This window comes from Stenella coeruleoalba, assembly GCF_951394435.1.
Source record: "Stenella coeruleoalba genome assembly, chromosome: 4".
NCBI lineage: Eukaryota > Metazoa > Chordata > Mammalia > Artiodactyla > Delphinidae > Stenella > Stenella coeruleoalba.
Window position 1 is genome coordinate 6,319,031 of NC_137149.1, and position 24,740 is coordinate 6,343,770.

Here is a 24,740-nt window from a genome sequence, read left to right on the forward strand (position 1 = left end):
CCAAATCAAACAAACAGAATGGGATACCTATTTTAATTCGTACACGGTAGCCTCCAAAAGACTTCAAAATAGCTTCATTGAAAGATTCGTTGTAAAAGGCTAATGAGGGCTTCCCTGGTGGCGCACTGGTTGAGAGTCCGCCTGCCGATGCAGGGGACGTGGGTTCGTGCCCCGGTCCGGGAGGATCCCACATGCCTCGGAGCGGCTGGGCCCGTGAGCCATGGCCCCTGAGCCTGCGCGTCCGGAGCTTGTGCTCTGCAACGGGAGAGGCCACAACAGTAAGAGGCCCGTGTACCGCAAAAAAAAAAAAAAAAAAAAAAAAAAGGCTAATGAGAAAATTAAAGATATAAGACGCACCTAAAGCAAAAGACTATACGACGAACATAGCTCCAATTGTTCGCTTCCTTCCTTTACTTGTGCACTCATTCTAGTAATCCTCTTTCCAAATCGGTTTTTTTCACTCTAAAAAGACTACATGACCATAAGCAAAATACCAAGTTAATGGCCTTACAGATACCCCCATAGCTTCTTTCAAAGGAGGACCCCCATATGACCCTCTCCCAAAGCTGATGACACTCTTGAGGGATTTCTTTCTGGAAAACTGCTATGTTATTCCACTTAACACCCAGGGGGAAACTAAAATTAAAAGCAAAATTCCTACCAAAGTCAGCTCTCCCAGATCTCTGTTGGTAGTAGCCAGTGGAGACAGGAAAATAAAATATCTTTTGCACCCGCTTTGGGGACATCTCTTAAGTCCAAGGAATCGTTCAATATTGCCAGAAATATTTACTGGTTGTCCAGCTAAAATATTGACAAGATATTTAAAAGGATTTTTTATTAGGTAGCTCTACGGTCAAGTGTTGCTCAGAGATTGAAAGCTGATAGAGCCCAACAGAAATATTTCTCAAGCTTTCTCCCCTAAGCAAATTGAAGATAATGTAGTTGGATGGTAGATCAACCTATGACTTTCTTTGACTTAGTTGATTTTGATTGGTTTGGGTCTTGGGGACAATGGCTCTGAAGTGCCCCCCAAACACTGGGAATTATTCTGCTCATTATAATCAGAATAATATCCCTGATGCACTGTATTCTCTCAAAAGCTTTAAATGTGTGTTTGCAGCCGCTAACCATTAAGCAAATGATCTCCCTAAGACTGGAACATCAGAAGAGGAATGAAGAGAACCTGTGAATATCACAGGACTTAAGCAAAAACATCATGACTTGTGGATTCCACACAAGGGATCAACAAAGCTTTGAGAATTAGAGTGGTAGCTAAGAGTGGCACTGATGCCTTAAACTTTGATCACATCTCTCAGTTAACCTGACAGTCTGATTATAAAAGTGGGGAATTGGAAAAAAAAAAAAAAAAAGGCCTGAAATGGCATCACTTGTGCTAAGCTCCACATCAGTAAAACAAGACTTAATACCTAACTTAATTGCAGTTACAATCTCCCCCAGGAATGTAATCGTAATTGGCCAGTCTGGAATTTTCCGGTCAGCACCAATGAGGTAATCTGCCACATAGCTCCCTTCCATTCCCCATAGGTACTTTACCTAAGCCTGGAACAATCTACTCTTTTCCCCTTTCTGCCTATCAAAGCCTTCCATTTTGTATAGCTCCTTGAAGCTCCTCTCTACTTCCTAGGTGGGATAGCGCCCAATTCAGGAATTTTTCAATAAAGCCAGTTAGATCTTTAAAATTGACCGGGTTGAATTTTTGTGAGCTTCGTTTTTCTTTTGGTGATATATGATATAAACAGTGATAATATTTGCCCTGTCTTCCTCAGGGATTTTTTTGAGGATCTAATAAACTAATGTGAGTAAAATCACTTTGTAACATGTAAAGTGTCATAAAAATATAATCTGTTATTATAAAGTATTCATATAGTGAGAATTCTGTAATATTCGATTTCTAGATAATGTGTTCATTTCTTACAGTTTCACTCGGAAAGAGCATACTTTTTAAAAATACGATTGTGTCAAACGGAAGCAAACACATTTAGTAATAAGCAGAGCTGAGAAAATAATACAGTCTCCTAGCTTCCTAAAGAAACATACCTTGTGTGTTAAAGTTACTTTAAAATTTAATGAGGGGCTTCCCTGGTGGCGCAGTGGTTGAGAGTCCGCCTGCCGATGCAGGGGACACGGGTTCTTGCCCCGGTCTGGGAAGGTCCCACATGCCGCGGAGCGGCTGGGCCCGTGAGCCATGGCCGCTGAGCCTGCGCGTCCGGAGCCTGTGCTCCGCAACGGGAGAGGCCACAATAGTGAGAGGGCCGCGTACCGCAAAAAAAAAAAAAAAAAAAAAAAAAAAAATTAATGAGTTGGAGTTTATAGTTATCCTTCACTAGAACTCCAACTGGATAGACTAGAAAAAGGAACAACTGCTATCTGTAAACCTGTTTTTCAGATTTCTGTTTCACAAAGCAGATCTGAATCCCTTGCTCTTAATGGGGAAAGAAAAAGAAAAATCTTCCAAACCATCAGCCCCTGAGAGCTGTGTAAAATGAAATGGAGGTGGGAGGACAAAACCTTTCAGGGTGGAGCAGAGGCCATGTAAACAGATGTGGCTGCAGTGAACAGAACAGGGTGAATAGTTGCTTTGTGGCTTGCTTTCTGTTTGTATCACAGAGGGTCCTCTCTATACATATCTTTCTGGCAGATGATGTACCACATAACTCTTACTGCCTGCAGAAACATACAGAACCTGATTTGAGCTAAACACAGGCACCCTCAGCTCTTGGCTCTGTTTATTTTAATGAATGTTTATTTTAATGAATGTTTCACGTGAGACCAAACATTTATGGTCATTGTGAAAGAGAATTTATGAAGAACATAAATGAAAAGCCCCTATCATTTTGCTTTTGAATCTACTGGAAGATAACCATGCATCTCAGACTACACTGAACAAAGAAAATCACTATATATGAGTTTTTAAAACTTGCATGTATAATTGACGGGCATTAAATGACTTTATAGCTAAAGAGGGAAGGAAGGTATGTTCATAGTAAAACTATGAAAAGAAGCCCTGTTAGGAGGGTGTATTATGAACAATGCGTTGGGATGAGCCATGTAAGCTTCACTCTATTTTTAAAGATTTTGGTGGAATAGTACGTGGCAGTGTTGAGGTACTCTACGCATGTCCACTGATCTACTTCATGAGGAACTGTCATTGTTGCCTCCTTGTAAAAGGTCGGACACCAGAATCTGGAAGCTTGCCGAGGCTCCTTTAAATAACCCGAGGGGCCTGGCATACTGTGATCCAGGATGCCTTGTAGGGTGGGTGGACCGTGGTTGAGAGAGGTGAGAGATGCCTGTTCTACCTTTTATTATACTCTTACGTTCATCAAATAAAATCAACACCAGCCTCGAAGGCCAGCAATAGTCTACAGCAATAAAGCATAAAATGTTCCTTCATAAATGTACATGGTCATATTCAACTCTTCCCCTGTAGTAGAGGGTTTTTTTCATATGGAACAGAATAAATGAGTCTCCTGAAAGCTGGCGGATTTACAGCTTGAATGTACTATTCTTCTAGCATGGTGTTAACTTCACCAATAAAAATGTTGTGTCTGCTTTGCAGAAATTCTCCACTGAAACAAATCATGCATACACAGGCACAGGAGAAGGATGCAAGTTCAAGAAGAACAAGAAAGAGGGAAGAAGGGAAACACTGAGAAGGCGCCTTTTTCTCTTGAATGACATACTAAACCCTAATAAATAATAAAAGGCATAATCGTAGAAACTGCAGTTAAGTTGTTATAATCAGAATTCTCTCCTTAATGCCTGTATCCTCGTGTATTATCCAGATACTGTTCTTTCATGAGTTACTTAATTCATGTCAGTGTGTAGAATGATTCCTCACGAGAAAGGAAAAAAGGATGTGGTTTTCTTGAAATGTATCTGTTTTCCCCTTCCATGTTTAAACACGTGTTGCTTGACATACTCTCTAGAGATATTTCAAAGTGTGTAAATAAGACGACTTGCTTTAATTCTCTAATTTCTTGTACTGCCCCACATTCTGACTTTGTCATTAATAAACAAATATGTTTTGGGCACAGAATTAAAAAAAGAAAACAGAGGGAAGGAAAGGTGGGGAAAAGGACACACTGAAAGAAAGAATTTAAATTTGAGGCCCAGGGAGCTCCCTCTTTCTCTGTCTACATGGAGTCGGCACTGTCAGCATCCGTTTGGTCCTACCCGACAGGGCTGGAGGCCCTGCTATACATGACTGTGTCCCATGCATTCATGGCCCGCTCTGACACCACAGCCCCTTTTGTTTGGAGGCAGGTCGTCACTCTCCCTGCTCTCAGCTGCCATATGGTGCAGTGGAGACCCAAGTACAAAGACAGAAAGAGGAATGGAAGAAAGAGCATCAAGAGCTAGCAGATGAAACTGATTTATGTCCAGTGTTGAAGGGGTAAGTAGGCAAGGTGGGGCTCGGAAGAGAGAGGGGAAAGGGCGGGCGGAGCGGATGTTCTTGGAATATGAAACTTCTCACAGATAAGCAACCGGGCTATTTCCTGTGAGACGTGGGCTCTGATTCTTCTCCAAATACGGTGTTAAAAACAGAAAATGTCCACTATGGTTGTGTATCTTCTGTTGTCATCTTAAAATTATTTCTGTTACTCCTCGTGGCCAGGACTTATTTTTATCATAATGATATAGTTAACAAAACAAATATGCGGTGTTTTTATGCATGTGCTCACATACCTGTGCTGTGATCATTTTTAATATTGTGGAAAGTCGATCTCTTCATAAGAAAATTGTAATGTACGCGTGTTTTCTTCCCCTTAGTCAGTAGATGTCCTCCCAAATAATTCTCTGAACATCATATTGTATTTTGAGGACATCTAGGGAGCCTACTGTTTCAGGAGTCTACGGCCAACCTGTTGGGACAAAACTTCATACTTTATTAAAGCACAGGAACACTCCCAAATTATAGGCTTTTGTATCAAGACTTCGATTTTTAAAGTCAAGGTGGCCAGAATACATAATGCTAATGTATTTTGGCACCTCGAAAAAATATTTTATGCTGATTTGCGTGAAACATTTGATTTTCCCGCCATTTATTTTCTGTATAATACAATGTACTGCCGTATTTATCATGTTTCATAATCCAACGAGGCAGAAGTATCGCTCTCTGCCCTAAGAATAGCTTGATAATTTTGATGATTTTCTTCAATGAGTAAGTAGTACAGCAAATAGTGCAGCTGCCCAATACTTCATATTTGACTCTGACCTCATAATGTCTGATAAAATAATGGTGTATGAAAATATTGCTACTTCACACGTCAAGGAGTACTTAAATATCCACAAATTTCAGGGTGATATAAGTTATCAAGAGTTTATCTCAGCTATAAGTATGCCACCTATTAGAAAGAGTAAAGGCTGCTTGAAATTCTGTCTTTAGCTTGAAGTCCAGTCCAGCACATTCTGCTAGTTTTACTGCTGCACTTTGACAGTTACCTCTCAGTACATGTTGCTGATGTTTCCTAATCTCTCTCTCTCTTAAAGTTGGAGTGAGCGAGCTGCTCAAAGTTGGGGTTTCTTTTCATCTCTCTCTCTCTCTCTCTCTCTCTCTCTCTCTCTCCACTTACTCCCTTGGGGATCTTATCTAATCTCGTGCCTTTAAACACCATCCATGTGATGGCAGCACCCACATTCACGTCTCCTAAACTCCACCTGCTGCGTATTTCTAGCTGCATCTCAGCAGTCTTGGGTTCATCTGATAGGCATCTCAAACTTAATGTGTCCAAAACTAAATTCCTGATCTGCATCCACTAAACGTGCTTCTCCCATGGTTTCCCAATCTTAATTACCGACCATTCTATCATGCTAGACCCTTAGGCCAAAATTCTTGAAATCATCATCGACTGGGCTCTTTCTCTCACAACACACATCTAGTACAGTGGCAATCCTTGTTGATTTTATCTTCAAAATACATTAAGAATCCAACCACTTCTCACCAGTTCCATGGCTACCATTTTGGTCCAAGCCATCAGTGTTTCTTTACTGAATTTTTGTGATGATCTCCTTATTTGTTTTTCTGGTTTCATTCTTGTCCTTACACTATCTTCTCAACAGAGCAGCCAGGGTAAACCTTGTATACTTTTTTATGTTGTATCTTTTCCTTCTATGTACAAAAACCTGTGAACAATCTGCCTACCCATTACCTCTTTAATCTTGTCTCAGTCATACTGGCTTCCTTCCTACTTGCAAATGCACTAATTACACTCCTGCCTTTGTACCAGCTGTTCTGTCTTTCTAGAACGCTCTTTCCCCAGATTTCCTCACTTCATCCAAGTTTCTGCTTACCTGTCACCTTCTCAGTGGGAGCTTCCCTAACTCTCCATTTAACATTTTAACCCTCCTCCCAGCACACATCATCCCCATTGCTTGCTATATTTTTTCCCACAGAACGTTTCACTTTCTAACTTCCAAAAGAAAATTTCTTCCTGTGAGAGTAGCAGCATGAGGCACTGGAGTCACTGAAGATATATCAGGTATGTCTTCTTGTGAAGCCTAAATCATAGTTACCATGTCTAGTTACTACCAGAAATAGACCTAGAGAGAAACAGTGGTTTTATTTTTTTCTACCTTATATGATTCACCAAAATATATTTTATAATCGCTTATTTTTTTTTTCTCGGCCATTTCCAAAAAATGAAGAATTGATGTATGTTAGATGCCAGGACCTACTCTTCAGTTCCCCAAACTGAACTGACTTTAAGATACAAGGAAAACTGCCAATAAAAGAGAAATTAAAATTAATACTCTATAGAGAGAAAAGTAACTGATAGAAAAATAAAAGCGGCATCCTAAATTAGCCTAGATATTATCCCTCAAAACAGGTAAATTAAATGAAAAACTTAGGGAAAAACATATGCATTTAAAAACAAACAAACCAACAAAAATATGCATTGCCATAAGAACCGAAACACTTGGTATGTTCTGTACATTTAGTAAATGGTGAGGAGAAAATACTCTTCCGTTTAGAAGTAGATAAAGGTTCTAAGTAGCCTGTTTTTTGTGCTCACTTTTCTTCTATTGCTGCTACCGTGTAACGCAAGAACTTGCTGAAGATAGGTTCTCTGGTGAAAAAGTACTCAAAACATGGAAAGAAGGTCATTTGAATTCATATAACCAAACCAAAACCTCAGAAGTTATTTTTACATGGAAGAGCCTGGGACCTGGAGTCATCAGCACTGGTTAATATCCCAGCTCATATGTGTAGCTGCCTCAGTAGCTTAGTCAAGATACTTAAACATCCTGAGCCTATTGCCTCATCTGTTATATCTGAACGATAGCTATCTCAAACCATTGTGGTGATGATGATAATAAATGCCTCTAAGACACATTCTGGCATGTGTAAAGTACTCACAGCAAGTGCACGTATTATCAGTGTTAATATAATGAAGTATTGAATGATATATAAAAGTTAGAGGTATGGAAATCACTTTCAATCATGTTTCTCCTTTTAAAATTTAGAAGTTCATAATATTTCAATTTAATTTTACATAACCTGCTCTTTATGGTTTTCACTAGAGCAATAAAAAAAGAGAGAAACCCTGATGAGTAATGGGGACACCTGGTACCTTGATCATCACTATCTGTTTCTTCTCAAATGCATCTCAAAATATACAGAATCCCTACTTGATAGCATATAAAGAGAATTTCCTGAGCTCAACCTAAAGCTTGCCTAATAGCCACAATTTGATTTCTTTAATTTTTCAAAAACGAGGATAACTTACTTCAAGGGAATCAGCACAAACTTGTTGTTGAACTCAGAAACTTTGGGGAGCTTCAGTCCATGACATGTTGAGGGAGGGTGTGGTTATAAAATGAGTGCTTATGTTGTGCTTTTGTCAGCTCAGGCTGCCCTAACAAAACACCACAGACTGGGTGGCTTAGATAACAGACACCTATTTCTCACAGTTCTGGAGGCTAGGAAGTCCAAGGTTGAGGTGCCTGCACATTCAGTTCTCTGTGAGAGCCCTTTTCCTGGCTTTCAGGCAGTAATCTCCTCTCTGTGTCCTCACATGGCAGAGAAAGAGAAGGAGAGAGAGCTCTGATGTCTTCCTCTTCTTATAAGGGCACTAACCTCATCATGGGGGCCCCACCCTCATGACCTCATCCTAATCTGAATACTCTCAAAGCTCCACATCCAAATACCATTCACATTGTAGGTTAGGGCTTCAACATAGCAATTTGGGGGATGCATACATTAAGTCCACAGCACACTGCCAAGCAGCAGATGATCTCTAGTGAATTTATGAAACTGGTGGAAAGTATTACTGATTAAAATAGTGATGCTGATTTCCAAGTACAGACTCCGTTCTTAGACAGTTCCTTTCTCTGCATGTCTACCCTTTATACTTGTAGTTGTCATCTAGATTTTGCTTAATTTATACACTCTTTTTATCTGCTGTGGAACTATTCTAGGCTCTGCTGCTGTTTTCTGGCACTTTAAAGCCTTACCACGTTATTTGAAGCAGTACAGTGCCAACTTTTACATTGTCCTCCCCTCTTTCTTCTTGAGATGGTTTCCATTTTGTTCACTGTCTGAGCAGTCATGATCCAAACTGGGCAAATGATCAGTACTATATGTCAAAGATGGCAGATGGGCTAAGTCTCAAGGTTTTCTGGTTGGGCAAACTCTCCCCAGTGTCATATGACATGTACTAAGCTCTGTGTGCAAGATATTAAGCTCAACATTTTTATTGACCTTCCCTCATTTAACATTTGTGTTACCCTGTATGAAATATATTGCACTCCTCATTTTTCAGCCACTGAAATTGAGATCTACAGTGATTAAAATACCTTGTCTCAAATCACACACCTAGTATAAAAAGAGATCCAGCATTGAATACATATCTTGTGACTTCAAGTCCAGGTAATTCCATTACAATAAGTTTACTATCAAACAGGACCCATAGGTGATACAAATCCTATTTCATATCGACAAAATCAGATCTCTCTGTCATTTGGAGAGGTGGATGGTACCAGTATATTACAGAACTTAAATTTGAAGCTTTTGTCTTCTTTCTGTGAACTGTCCTACCACAGTGCATTCTGGACTGGCTTACTAAATATTCATTTCCATCAGTACATTCTCACATGACGTACTGTCTGAAAAACAATGCAACAATAAACTGATATATAACATTAGGAGTTTGAGCTCTGACCACCTTTAATTTCACCTATCATTCATTGTAATCCAAAGACAGGCCACTTGAGTTAAGTCTTAAAATATAAGAAAGGCTTTTCTAGTGAGGATGTGATGTTACTATACAATTTATTTGAGGGAAATGCCCTCCCAACTTCATCTTGACCCGTAGGAACTCTATCTCCTGTTTGTGTTTGTGTGAAAAATCTACCTCTTATTTCTCAGCTGTTACTGGAGTCATCACAATTAGCCCTTCTGCAGTTCTTGAGTACATCCTTCATTAAGGAATGAATGAGTGGCAAGTGAGAAATGGAGCAAAGAAGTTATATGGAGAAAAAAGTAGCAGAGGAGAGGGGCTTGGTACACAACAAAGAACCATGGCCTGGACAGAGAATCCTCTCTGGTTCAAATCCTAGGTCTGGCATTCATTAGCAGCAGGACTTTGGGCCTCTTTGAAATTAATTCCCCTTATGTTCAACACAGGTAACTTAATAGCATCTACCTCAAAGGATTTTTATGAAGCACAAGTTATAGAGCTTGTGTGAATATGTGATTGAACTACAACAGGTACTCAATAATTATTAAGTTCTTTTCTTCATATGTGTTTATTTATTTTCCCAATTAGGGTACAAATTCCTTTAGACCAAGGTCTTCATTTTAGCATTCTTTATCAAACAAAGCTTAGCATGGTATTTGTAATATAATAGTCCCTCAGTAAGTGAAACTACAGAAAGAAAAAGAGAAGAAAAAGATGGCTAGAAAGGAAATGAAAATCAACATATTAGGATATCTTCAATAAATTGCTCTGGAATTTCTCACTTTCTGAGCAGTACTTTGCTTAGTTGAGGTATAGAACAGTTTAAGTGTAAACTTTTCAATCAACAAGATTTTTTTTCACAACTTGCCCAATAATGGGTCCGGTTCAGCCTTTTTCTCAAACTGTGTTATTTTATTTTAAAATTTATCTAAAACCAAAAATGAGCCCACGTGTGCTATTTGTTGAGAGACAAGGATTCCCATACTACATCATGAATCGGTCTCTATCTCACACACACACATACACACACACAGACAACACATACAGCTCAAACTTTCAAGGTGTTGATTAATTCATTCTTCACGAAAATATAAATTGAAACTCAAGCCTTATTGGGGAGACTCACAAATTAACTGAGGTGAAATAATTGTACTCCTTTTCTTCTGTTTTTCTAAGAGGACTGACACCAGCTGTGATGAGGAAATATGACCTCCTACGCATGTTTTCCATGAGGAATATGTTCGTTGCACAGCCACTGAGTTAAAAGCAAGCTTCATTCCCTGGTGCACAAAGGTAATTTGGAAAATGAGCCAGGAGTCAGGACTGCTATTTCTCAGTCTGCTTTAACCAGTGACAGACTATTTTTATACCAACTGTAGAGATATTCAGGTGAGACAGACACCCCAGAGAATATTGGAGAAACACTTACTTCCACATGGGTATTACGTTATGCTCACTAACATATTCTAATAACATAATTCCTGTTTCAAATGTAAACAACTTTTAGACTATTTGGTAGAGTGCCTGAGACTAACCCTTCTTTCACCCTCCAGATTTCTCATATGAGGATACCCACGGAAATTTGTCCTTCACTGTTCTTGAATCCAATTAAGGTAACGCTGTCTCTAGTTTGCATTCTGATGAAATCACTGAGGTATCACTTTCTCTGACCAATACGCAGATATCTTAATGAGGTCAATGTCACTACTTGTCTAAGTAACTTTTATTTTCAGGAATTCACACTCTGGGAGTCTCCACTGGAATATTGATGGGGTTCAGGACATACTACCCCCAAATCTGGCACCTTGGCATGAATAATATTTTAACCTGAAGGGAAGTGAGAAACAGCAAGTGCTGGAAAGGCTCTCTGACCTCCTCCCATGAGGCAGGTCATTAGATCTTCATGTGAGGGGTGCCCTCCCTATACCCAGAGGAAAGGAGCATCCTTAACTCTGAAGACAGGGACACTGAAAGGAATCTAAACCAATAGACTTTCTAGGTTTCCCCCAGTTTACTACACCTAGCTCATACCCCTTGTCCCATCACATTTTCCTACAACCTTCCACTCTTCATCAAACCTAGCATAAAACTGTTCAGGTTTAACTATTTCTTCAGAGCTCTATTTCCTTATGAGGGCCCCTGTGTTAGGCAAAATTTATATTAAATAAGTCTGTGTGCGTTTCTATTGCTAATTTGTCTTTTGTTACAGAGACCTAGCTAAGAACCTAGAAAGATAGGAGGAAAAAGATATTTTTCCTCCCATACAACGTCTTATTGAAAGGAAGTGCCGTTATTAAATAGCGTACAGTAAAAACTATCTCTGTATATGAGCTTCCCTGGTGGGGCAGTGGTTAAGAATCCGCCTGCCAATGCAGGGGGCACGGGTTCAAGCCCTGGTCCGGGAGGATTCCACATGCCGCAGAGCAACTAAGCCCGTGCGCCACAACTACTGAGCCTGTGCTCTAGAGTCCACGAGCCACAACTACTGAGCCTGTGTGCCACAACTACTGAAGCCCACGTGCCTAAAGCTCGTGCTCTGCAACAAGAGAAGCCACCGCAATGAGAAGCCTGAGCGCCACAACGAAGAGTAGCCCCACTCACCACAACTAGAGAAAGCCTGCGCGCAGCAATGAAGACCCAACGTGGTCAAAAATAAATAAATAAATAAATATATATATATATATATATATATATATATATATATATATATATATATCTCTGTATAACTCCATAATTGAGGAAATTGGAGACTTTATATAGTTCTTTTAATGAATGTATTTTAAAATGATAAATTAATGGTCAGTATTTCAAAGAGAATGAATAAAGTTATGTTTTGGAAAAAAACTTTTTTACTGTATCTTATCTTTATTTGTATATTCTCCTTTCTAGAAGCTCTCTGAGTATTCTGATTCAAAGCCCAGGGGGGATGCAATTTATTAACCATAGCTCTTTGAATCTTGGATTACTCAAAATTGTTCTCAAAATTCTTGAGCAATTTAGTGTTTGGAAAAGAAACCTCTAGCCTTAAAGATACTAACACTGAATATGAAAATCTAGACTCTATTGCTAACCATGCGAAGAGGAAAATGTCCTCTGGGTGTTTGAATAATTTTAGTTATCTAGCATTTATTCCCTCTGATTATGTATTTTTAGAGCAGACTTTTTAAAAAGCTTAAATTTAAAGGAAGGAACAAACATTTTCTTTTAGAAGAATGTTAATTATCCCTTGGGTAGGTACTTTTCTTCTTGAACACACAGAAAGGCATTTCTCCATTATACATTTGACATAGTTATATGTCCAGTGCCTGAAACTTCAACATGTTTTATCTAATGGGTAAAATCAGCCACACTAAGGAAATGTAAAAGTGAAGGTATTTTTACATGATAAAAGTCACATTAAGGGTTTGTGCAACTTTGGCAAGCATTTTCACTCTTAACTAAAGTTCATATAGTGAGACTTAAATGAGGCTAATACAAAAGGGGCATTTCTCAGCCTCCCTCCCCTTTTTTTTCTAAAAGACTTTTCAGTTTTGAATATGTCTAATACCACTGTACTAAGCTACTCGTTAAGGGTGGTTCTGCCTTGGTTTCCCTGCTAGTGATTCACTGGTTTATGGCACTTGCAAAAAATACTGTTAGAAATCAAACACCTATTTCATCAATTGACCTTAACCCTAAGATGATCACAGCTATATGCCTGACACGCGATTTTCATCACTGAAAAGGAAGCGATAGTATATGTTTGAGTACACGTACTACGGTATGAATATGTACTTTTCAATTTTATCTTTAAGGCGCTGAAGCTAAGCTGAACTCTGGATTAGCAATGTTGGAGGTTTTAATGATTGAGAGTTTTTTTTATGCCTATTAGCCGCAAATTATTTTTCTACTAGACATTGGGATATGAAACAGACCAACTTCTTTAGATAACTGAAATGATTAAGTCACTTAGGTTCCTCCCCATTCAACCCAAGCAGCAGCCATTCCTGACTAACAACTTCCTCCCCACCTCCTCCCAGCAACTCTAAACCAGACAGATTTTTAAAATATAAACCAATGCTTTAGGATAAAATTTGTTTCTCATATAATACACATCTTCCAGAAATGCTGGACACGGTGGTTCATGAGAAGGCGAATTGTTTTTTCTTGGCCTATAGCGTTTCATGTTAAAACTGAAGCAAGAGCAATTATATTCTTCATAAAACTACAATTTAGTGACTTCTGACCTCTCTCCCATCCGGTCCCCAAGTATTCCTCATTCCAATAGTAACAGCATTAGGGAAATAAAAAAAAAGACCCACATTTACACGAATTTAGCTTCTGGCAAGCATCATTTTAAAGAATTCACTTCCTGGCTCATGGTTTACATGACCTGTCTGTCTGCTCTCGCTTTTTTCTTTCCCTCCGCCCTTCCCCCCTCCTCCTCAGGGCAAGCTGAGTTTTAACTATTGCATTCACCGCGGCTTCCTGCCTCTTTTGCTTTCTATTTTTCCCATCCGTGGGAATGGAATCTGCTCAGAACCATCAGACCAATATCCCCACCTATCACCACTGTTCATGCTACACCAGCCACCATTGACTAGAGAAGTATTAGCATAATTAATTCAGAAATAAAACTACCTCATAAACTATTAGCTGAGTTAACTTCTGTAACGTGTCTTCAGGTATTCTTGTTTTTTTTAAAGCTGTTATTCCAAAGAAAAACTTGATTAATGTTAGGATCTCATTTTCTTTGGGGGCACAAAATATGTAATCTTACGCGTAATTAAGGAATGAGTTTATCTTATTATTTTTAATACCAGTTTGTATTTCTTGTATTTCATTATTTTTTATAACCCTCCCCCAAAACAATTCTCACTCAGAAGTCGTATGTATGAAGAATCAAATTTCCATTCTTTGTTCTATCAGGAAATGGGAGAATCAATCTTGAGGCAAAAATTAAGGGAAAAAATTAAGTTATTGTAACTCAGTTTTTAAAATCAATGCATCCTTGAAACATTAGGAACAACACACAAGAGAATTATACTGGTAAATGTGGAAAAGGTTTTCATTTGTCTTATTTTTAGGTAAATAAGATTTCTAAGTAATTTCTGAAACTTGAGAAAGTTTCCAATTAAAAATAAAATTACATACCTACTTAAAGAAATAGTTCAAAAGGAAAAGAGCAACAAGAATTTAGCCTTACAACTATATTCATTATGGTTTTATTTTATCTACACTTTTTTTTTTAAGTTAGAGTTCAAAAACATCTGTTTCCAATACAGTGGGAGAGGGTACAATTAACTTTTTTTTTTTTTTAAGTGAAAGGAAGCTAACTGTTTCCTTATTCTAGTTTTGTTCATAGGATCATCCTCTTCTCTTGATCTGATTCTTATTACCTATATATTCTTGTTTCTAGTTCTGCTACTACGGAGCTATCCTAACATTTTTCTGTTCAAATTCCGGAGAACGAATATATGACTAACAGCATATCGCCACTTTCCCTCTCAGGGATAGTTTTCTGTGTCAGACAGGACCAGCTTTGCTGACCTGTGGTTTTCACTCTCCTAAAATCAGTGGTCACCTCTTCAAGGGATGCCCTGGGCTCTCCTTCTTCAGTGGGTGTTTCCAGCAGTGCAGTTTCCCTTAGAAGAGTTGGGTAGGCGTAACAAGTGCTGAAATCCACATCTTAAACAGTGGAGAAAATGTGGAGGTAACTATATAGTAATCCATTTGTAATAATATGACATCATTTATTTATCCTCTGATGTAACTATTGCAAAAAGTATGGCAATTGAATTAGAATTCTTAGGTCATAAGGTATGTAAGTTTTAGTTTCTATAGATATTACATACTTCCTTTCAAAAGTAGTTACAAAAATGTAACAGGAGATTTCCCAAATGCTTGCTATCTTTTAAAAATCTTTTCGTATAATGATCAACCATTCTTATTTTAGTCTTCTGTGAATTACCTAATCATATTCTTTGAAACATTTTCTACTGAATCGCTGGCTCTTTCATGCTGAATTATATTTTTTTAATATATCTGTGTTATAATATATTCTCTCAGTCTATGGTCTTACCCTGTTTATACTGTCATTTGTCACAGTAAAGTTTTAATATTAACATAGTCATACTATAATACAGTACAGTCATATATTCATAATAAAGTTACCCTTTTTGTTTTATTTTTGTTGTTGTTATGTGTTAACATCATTGTTCTTTATCTTGATAGCATAAAGATATTTATATACTTTTTAAGAAAGATTTATTTTTAATTCATCTTGAATTTATATTTTTAAAAACAGATTTTGTTACTCCTCTTGAATATACTGTAATTTTGTGGCTTCAATATTTTGTTTTTTACTATTTCTGGAAATTTTTCAACTATTACCTCTCCAAGTGTTGCTTTCTCTTTATTCCCTATTCTCCATCCTCAGTCTCCTATTAAAAATACACTGGCCTTCCATTCTATTCCCTAGATCTCTTCTGTTTTGTATTTCTCATCTCTTTATCTCTTTTTGCAGCTTCTAGATAGCTTCCTCAGATATATATTTAAGTTCAACAACATTCTTTTCCTGTGTTCCTAATCAGCCTTTTGGCCTGTCTAAAGACTGTGTTCATTTGTACATTTTCATTTCTAAACAATTTATTTGGTCCTTGTTTCTCTTGTTAATCTGCCTCTTTTTCATTCAAAGCATTTTGCATTATCATTTAACTTCCTTCTTGTAGCACCTTAACAATTATACATTATAAAGTATCATTTATATTGTTCTATTAGCTCAAATCCTTAGAGAGTTCATCTTGTTACTGTGTCTGTTGAATCCACTTCATGGAATAGTACCTCTTTTGTGGTTCAAAATTTTTACAGAGATAGAACCTCAAAGGATTTCCCCTTTTCTCCTGGCAATCACTAGTGCTCTGGTTGGTGGAAGTGTCCTCTTAGAGACACTGTGCGTGTTTTTTTTTTTTCTGCTAAGTAGCTCAGAATGACCTCTCCTAGATAACTTTCTATGCTTATTCTGTGTGAGTTTTGACGTCATGCAGTACTGAGACAAGAGGGAAGGGGGCAGAGCACAACCTTTAAAAAAATGACAGAGCTATTGAGGATATGACAAAAACCGGTCAGAACCTACTAGGCCCAGATGATGAAAGATACGACTTCCATTTGACCTTAAGCCTCATTATACACTCATTGTAATACATCAGCATGCTAAGTGACACACCCACAGACGCATGACAGGCAGACCATAAAGGGCCAAAAAGTGGGCAGCGGCCCAATTCCTGGACGTCCCCACCCTTTATCCAAGATTGATGTTAGCTTATGAAATTACCCAGCACATAAAAACTAACGACCCTGCACCCTGGGGCCTCTCGCCTTCTGAGATGGTCTGCAGTCTGCCTATGGAGTGTGCATCTCTCTAAATAAACCTGCTTCCACTTTACTGTGGCTGCTTTTGAATTCTTTCCTGAGTGAAGCCAGGGACCTTCACTTGGCAGCGGTCCCAGGAACTTGCCCAAGACTTAGGACAAGACCATGCTCGCACAACACCCTGCTCTCCTGCAACAATACTGTCATTTTAGACCTACACCCATACAAAAGCTTTGGTTTTCCTTTTCACAGGAGAATTTTTTCTATATGGAGCCATGCATAGAAACAGCCTGCTCTTTTGTGGGTCAGTGGGTATTTTTTTCTCGTCCTTTGTTCAAGGAGGCTACATTCATTCCAGCATACTGGCTTTTTGCATGGGTCTCAGTTCCAGACTTCCTTTACTGTTTTGGACCTAAAAGCTGCAGCCCTTACGGTTAAGAGTCCTTATCAGATCAGATAATCTTTGGGTTATTGTGGATTTTACCACTTGTTTAGTAGTTCCTTCTTTCTTGTTTAGTAGTAGTTCCTTCTTTGTCACCTCTGGTAATTTTTTCTTTCTTTAGAACTTCCCTCTTCCCTCTCTCTTCTCTTCTTTTCCCTTTCTCCCCTCCCCCCAATGAGCCCACCACCATTTTGTTCAACTTTTCTGTTTTTGAAGGGAGGTCTTAGGACACAGGACAATAAATTACCAGGTATCCCTTAACTCATTTTGACTGGACCATTTCAATATAATCCCAACATTTATTCTTGTTTCCAGTCTGCCTTCTCCAATCCATAGCATAAACTGATTCAAATTTTCTCTTCGTGACCAATATTCTTACCACGCCAAACACCCTAAACTTATCTTTGTTATTTTCTCTGATCTAATTTGTGAGGCCAAACTTACGATGGGAAGCTACCTACAGAAAGTAGGTATTCTCTGTATTTTTTTTAAGATTTTTTTTTTGATGTGGACCATTTTTAAAGTCTTTATTGAATTTGTTACAATATTGCTTCTGTTTTATGTTTTGGTTTTTTGGTTGCGAGGCATGTGGGATCTTAGCTCCCCGACCAGGGATCAAACCCACACCCGCTGCATTGGAAGGCGAAGTCTTAACCACTGGAGCGCCAGAGAAGTCCCTCTCTGTATTTTTAAATACAGAGAATATTGCATTCCTTAACTATGAAAATAATCATTAAGAGGGCAATGCATTAAGTAGCCATAATAAAAAGAAGGATTATTTATAATTGTAACAGTTGAGATTCTAAACAAAGTAATGATTAGCAATTACTGCCTCTTTGAAGACTGTACTTAAATTTTATTAACTCTCAGGCAACTATTAGGAAGTATCTCATTGGCGACATAGCAGGTCTTGTTTCTAAATCCTTAGAAAGTGATAGATTTATGTTTTTATTATCTATTCTAAAAAAAAAGAAATGACCTACCTTATCTAAAATACTTTGGTTTTTTGTGTATGAGGTTGGTTGATCGTTGGTAACACACAACTCACGTTTTCTGATGATTTTTCCTTCCATCCAAGTTTAAATTAAGTTGCATTTCCTGAAAGTACACACAACCTTGTTAGAAGAAATGAAGTCTGGTCGCATTCTCAACTGAGAAAATCTGCCTTATGTGGAAAACGCTCACCAGTAACGTAGTCAATGAGACATTTATATTCATTAAGATGAAAGTAAGCCTCCTCGACGTAGGCTGTTTCATTTACACTGTGCTTCTCCGGAGCTGTAGATCTCTTTCAAGGCTATTTCACCATTCTACACAGTAGTTTGTATTCTTAAGACTTATTCGTGACTTATCTAGAGAGTTGTACAGTTTTATTCATGAAATTTTTAAACAACGGGGTGCTAGATGTATGGTAGTAAAGTCCTTCTGATTTGTGAATGTAATATTTACAACAATCTTAAGAGTCAGGTATAGCTTTTAGCATCATTTTACAGATAAAGAAACTGGCCCAAGATCACATGGCTGTTAAGTGATACAGCCAGGATTTGACCCAGACGCTTTGCCTGTTGATACCTTGCACTTGACAATTGTGTTATACTATTTACCGGTTCCAACTGGTCATCCACCATGTGAGCAAACTGCAACTGTACTATTGAACTGAATAACTTTGTCTCCAATTTGGATACGGTCTAGTCTTTTCAAAATATTTCTGATGAACAACTTACTGGTGTGACTAATTGCATCTTTGTTATAGAATTATTTTACTATTATTTATTATTTCCAGAAGCACTGAAAAAAATATGTTACCTAAGTAATCTCTTTATTTGGGAAAATAAGTTTGGCATTGCTCTTAAATTCTGACACCAGAGCAAAACTGATTAGAATACTCAGAAATGAATCCATGAATGCAATTAAAAGAGAAAAGAGGGGCTTCCTGGTGGCGCAGTGGTTGAGAATCCGCCTGCCAATGCAGGAGACACAGGTTCGAGCCCTGGTCTAGGAAGATCCCGCATGCCACGGAGCAACTGGGCCCGTGAGCCACAACTACTGAGCCTGCGCGTCTGGAGCCTGCGCTCCACAACAAGAGAGGCCGCAATAGTGAAAGGCCCGCGAACCGCGATGAAGAGTTGTCCCCTCTCGCCGCAACTAGAGAAAGCCCGCGCACAGCAACGAAGACCCAACACAGCCAATAAATAAATTAATTAATTAATCAAACAAAAAGAGAAAAGAGATGGTTAACTGTGTTAATGCACACTCCTCTTTATAACCTGCAGATGGCCCCAATTAATTGAAGAAATAACTTTTCTCTCTCCAACTGGTGAAATGTACTCACCACTCGTTGTTCTTCTTGCTGCAACGCTTAAGGGCTTTTTATTTAACTGACTGTAGATGTTGGGAACTGATGAACCAGTATGAGAAACTCCGCCAGCTAAATGGAAGGAAACATGTTTTCATAAACTTTGCATTCTGAGTTTCATCATACAAATAACAGTCGCTATGCCAAATCTATGTATTTAAAATTACCAACTCTAATGTTTGAAGACATGTTTGTCATTATCATATAACTAAAGTTACATGAAGTACGATTTAAATCCCCTAAGGAAACATTTCAAAATGTGGTATGCATTAGGGGTCTTTCATTTCTCAAAAGGTGATTGGAAGAACCAGGTCTAGAAAAACGGTGTGCTTGGCAGTTCTTTGAGTTTCACACTCCTATCACCCATTTTTGCATTTAAACAGATCATTTACTGGCAGCAGATGGGTAATAGGATAAAAGTTTTCAATATGGTGTGGTGGGCATATATATTTCCAGACACAACACGACAGAGTACAAAGCAGAGTTCTTCAATGTGATTAACAAAGAGCCATGGAATCTGCTATCAATCTTCCTTGTTACTGTCATAGCACTTCCCAGGACTGTTAGAGAAACTTTACAATAGCTGAATGCATGTTACACATACAGATGGGGAAGTGCCTCAGGCAGTTTGGCAAAATTTGCTAGGAGTCCATTTTTGGAATTTCTGCCTTCTGAGTCACCACTTCATCTGAGTCTGACATTTCCATCACAGAAGTCCTCTTACCTTAATGTTGACACGGCTGTATTATTTCATAACCATATTTGCTGCATTTGAAAATTTTTATTAGCAACAATATGCTTCACGGAGACCAACACTAAATGACAAGATGCAAGCTTATTTTAATCTATTTGGGGGCATATTCCCCCCCCCCCCCGCCACCCGTGGTCTAGGGAAATCCTTTTCTCAATTTCAATTTTTCTAATTGTAGAAAAAAAATTAAGGATATGTGTATCATGAGAGTTTTTTGTGAACAACGTTCTAATTGATGTATTATTTCAGTAAAGCAGTGTAACAATTCCTACGAGCGACTAGTTGCAGACTCATTAATTATAAAAGACAAAAGATATAGCAGCACCATTCAAAGTAGTGCCAATGAGAGTTCTGTTTGCTTATTTATTTTTAACTTAATCTTTACTAAAAATGCTTGGCTTTGGAACCTATTAATCTCTGGTTCTAATCAGAACCATGATATTAAAGGGAAGATTTTAAATGGCTAATATTTCCTGAAGAAAGTCTTATAATAATGTTGAATGGATTTTCTATACCCATCAACTATGGAGGACTTCCCTAAGGCTTGCATTACTGTTAGCCTAGGGTCCTATTCAACCCATCATGATTCCTAGTTCCAATTTGGAATACAAAGATGATGAGATTAAGAGCCTGGGTGAAGTGTCTGGTGTTCACTGAGAGAGATGGAAAATGAAAAAAAGTGAGTGACAACCAAGGTACATTTATATGTGAAACAGGAAGTTGAAGGATACTCATTTAACGTTAATCATAAATACAGAGTAGGAGAATAGAATAATTTCAAACTGTGTATGGGAGCTTAGGCTAAAGTTAAGGAGACTTGAACAAGAAAATATTGAAATTGGGAAATCCCAGTTTTCTCAGCAGTGATGCAGACCTACCTGAGGTTTGGTAGCTTGGATTTGTAGTGTATCCAATCAACCTCTTTTATTAGCTTTTTCCAACAGGGCTCAGAGATCAGGAAGAGGGCTGGGGGATTAAATGGCAGTTATGACAGAAAGTCGAGACCATGGAGATTCTGGAGTCAAGCAGAAGTATGGAAGGAGGTCAAGTCTCCGGGATGTTGACTGACTGAGGATAAAATTCAACTTAGGAGAAAATGACAGACCTCAGAATAGTAGGTAGAGATCAGGGAAGGAAATTCTAGACATCCTGATATGAAAAGAAGGAGAGATTGGAATAATGATGACACCAAAATGTGTGGCCTGTATACCATAAATATTGTATCATTATCAAAATGTACAGACACTGGGAAATCAAGGAGTTATAAGGACAGATTATGAGGCCACCATATTTAAAAAAGGTTGGATCTTTATTTTTAAATGTTATACATAGTTACAAAGTTTCAGGACTAATTATCAAGTACATGCTTGAATATTAATTTCACTCAAAGGATATTTTAAGGGCATGAAATTATTCTCAGACATCTTTTTTTTTTTAATCCAAGGCAGAAACCAGCCTGATTCATTTCCTAATAGAGGAGAGAGTCTTCCCAAATTAGGAGACATTAGGTGTAGAAAGATTACTTTCCTCTTCACAAAGGAAGGGACAAGTTCAGACACTTTGTGTGCTTTTTGAAAATAATAAAGTCACCCCTTCCTTCAGTACCTCTTTTACGTATCTTGTTGCCTTCCCCAAAATGTTGGCTGTTACGTTTGCTTTTTATATTCATTAATAACCATTTGCAAAGTAATTCACTTTCCCTTCGTCTGTTTTTTTTCCTTCTTCTTCTTTTTGCTCTGACACTTTAATCCTGCTGACATCTTTCAACACATAATGAAAACCAGCTCTGCCTTTTTCTGGTCTCCTCATTTCTGAGTACTATAGCAACGGATGCTAGCTGACTTAGTAAAACTTGAAAATGTCACATTGCTCTTCATTCTTTGATGAATGCACACTCATGAATACAGCTCAATGCAAAAGCAATTAAAGGCAGTCTTAAAAAGCACCATAACCAAAGTCACCCTCAGATGATGTTCCCCAGGTGTTGCATTCAGAGCAAAACATGGCAAGCCATTCCTGGTATTAAAAGGACAAGGCTTTTTGTCTCTGAGAATGATTAGCAACCCCTTTAGAAACATTTTTTTATGAAACACAATGATTTCTGTAAATAAATCTTAATTCCAAATCACTGAATTCACTCAGAATATATTGTTTCCTCCAAAACCAATGAAATCCATTAAAAACACATAAGGAAGAAGAAACAAATAGACAAATTATTTAACACACACATAAATTACAACTTAAACCTAATTTCAGTGACACATACAAAACACACACAAACATACACACACATACAAATTTTAACTTACCTAATTTTAACAAGAAGTTGCAAAATAAAAACATTTAAGAATGGTTTGCTGTATAATGGCAAATATTTGCTCATCAAACAGAGACTGACTCTATCTTTATTTAATAATCTACACCAAATTGGCTATATAGAATTACAATAATAAGAGTAATACTGGATATTTGTTCTTTTAAAGTTTAAATGAAAAATAATTCATTACACTTATGAGTATATGCTTTGTCATTACCTATATACATTGTCTGGTATTGCTATGATTTTTATTGCTGAGTCTATATTAAATCACATGTAGCATCTCATATTTTTACAGGGTGCTATTAATGAATTATATTCACTTACCGTATTACTTCATTTCCATTCCAATTATCTCAATATCTATGCCATCTATAAGTGGCATATTTTATTATTTACATTTTACAGCTGAGGAAACCAAGATTCGAAAGCTTAACATTTGAAATCACAGAGTTTTGAAGTGAGAAAACTAAAATGTTACCTCGGTCTCTGATTTTATATTCGGGGCTCTTTTCTTGTTATCTTACATCCTTTATGTACATGCCTTAATTAAATCCATCTTGCAAATAGTCTATATTCCTTGGGAATATTGAAGCTGTTAAAAAAGAATTTTCTAAAGCAGCCAGCAATGAAGAAAATCAGTGAATTCCAGCCATAACGTTTTGTGACATGTTCCTGGGTTATCAGCACAGAGACATCTTTGAAGTCTGTAAAAATGCCATATCTGAAAGAAGCAGAAGCAAAGCAATGATAAACATACCCAAGGCTTGCTCACAATCATTAATTAATTAATCCTGTTTCATTGAAAGGCACAATAAAATTTGTAATAAAGTTAAAGTTTTGGGGGAAAGCAACATTTCTACATAAATAATTTGAATGTATCAAAGAACGTTATTCTATTGAAAGCCAGCATTTAGAGTACCTACACTAGGGAGCTTCAAGAAAATTTCCTTGTGGCAATTCCCTGTGGTCTAAGAACAGACAACAGGCTTAAAGTGAGTCTATCACAGAAGCTAGAAACTTAGAACTTAGGGCAGCTTTAAAATGCAATCATTCCTGCAGGAAAAGGTCATAAATGAGGTTCGTGTAAGTGAAGCTTAAAATAAACAGTTTGAGCTTCCAAATGGGATTGCATCTTGGCCACACAGTCATACAGGGGGACCTACCCGGAAGCTCATTAAAAAGAGTGCCAAGACTCACTCAAGAAGCAGTAAAGGTGAAGGGGTTAAATGTGTGAACTCTGAAATAGGACAGATTGGGTTCAAAGCTCAGCTCTGCCAATTTCTACCATGTAAATTTAGTAAAATGTCTTCACCTCTCAGGTCCTAGTTCCCCCAGATGTAAGATAGGAATGATAATAGTAACCGATATCAGGGGATGTTGTGGGAAATGTATGTGCTATAAGAGTAAAAGCAAATAAATCATTTACTTGGGCCCCATCAATAAAATATTTTCAGGCTGTGTAACATTCTGGGATTAGTCAGATTAGTAGAGCAGCTGTCAACAGTTGCTATTCCTTAGTAACTCACCACCAGCCTTCAAGGTAACATAGAAAACCATCTATTAGATTGCACTGAATGCATTTCAAAAGTATAGCAATATTAGAAAATATAAAGATTAAGAGGAATTTGAGCATACAGAACTAAATGCAAATGGCTAAAATGTCATAATCAAGATTTAAAAACAGACAATATCGAGAAAGAGAATTTGAAACAAGTAAGACCTCGAAGTGTGAGCATCTTTAATATACAAAATCCATGACAAGTCAGTTAAAATAAAAATAAATTCAAGATATGAACAAGTGTTTCATAAAATCTAGAATACAAATAAGCAAAAAGATAGAAAAATATTCTCAACCTAATTATGAACCAAAGGTAAACGTTAAAGTTACTATAAGAAAGCATTATTTATCATTACAAATGGCAGAATTTTGAGACTAAGAACAGGTAAAAAGGGGACTATAAGGTGTTTTCCTAGCTTGTTGATAGGAATGTAGAACTGACATACACTTTCTAAATGTCAATACGGTAAAATAGGTCAAAAGCTTAAAAACATGCATACCATTTTACCAGGTATTATATTGTTAAAATTTACAGTTAGAAAATTAACAGCTGTGCAATGTTCTTTATTCTGTTTATCATTTGAAGAAAAAGCAGAAACAAAATAAGAGTACTTCAAGGTAGGATTAATTAAATACACAGAAAAAATAAATATTCATGCAATAAAATATGCTACCCTTTAAAATAATGATGGGTATCTGTTTTCATTGGCATGAAAAAATGCATGATTCAGCATCAATTATACAAAGCAGGTTACACAAC

General features: G+C 37.6%; 1 long non-coding RNA gene across 1 annotated transcript in view; it reads right to left on the reverse strand.

The window, feature by feature from the left end:
- LOC307186177 overlaps positions 1-23,317 on the reverse strand; it is a 33,234-nt gene extending 9,917 nt beyond the window's left edge. Inside the window, exons 1-4 of the long non-coding RNA XR_013828262.1 lie at positions 22,901-23,317; positions 20,981-21,117; positions 19,328-19,423; positions 17,979-18,093 (exon numbers count right to left, since the gene is read on the reverse strand). This is a non-coding gene — a long non-coding RNA (uncharacterized lncRNA). The remainder of the gene's footprint in view (positions 1-17,978; positions 18,094-19,327; positions 19,424-20,980; positions 21,118-22,900) is intronic.
- Positions 23,318-24,740: the final 1,423 nt, after the last annotated feature.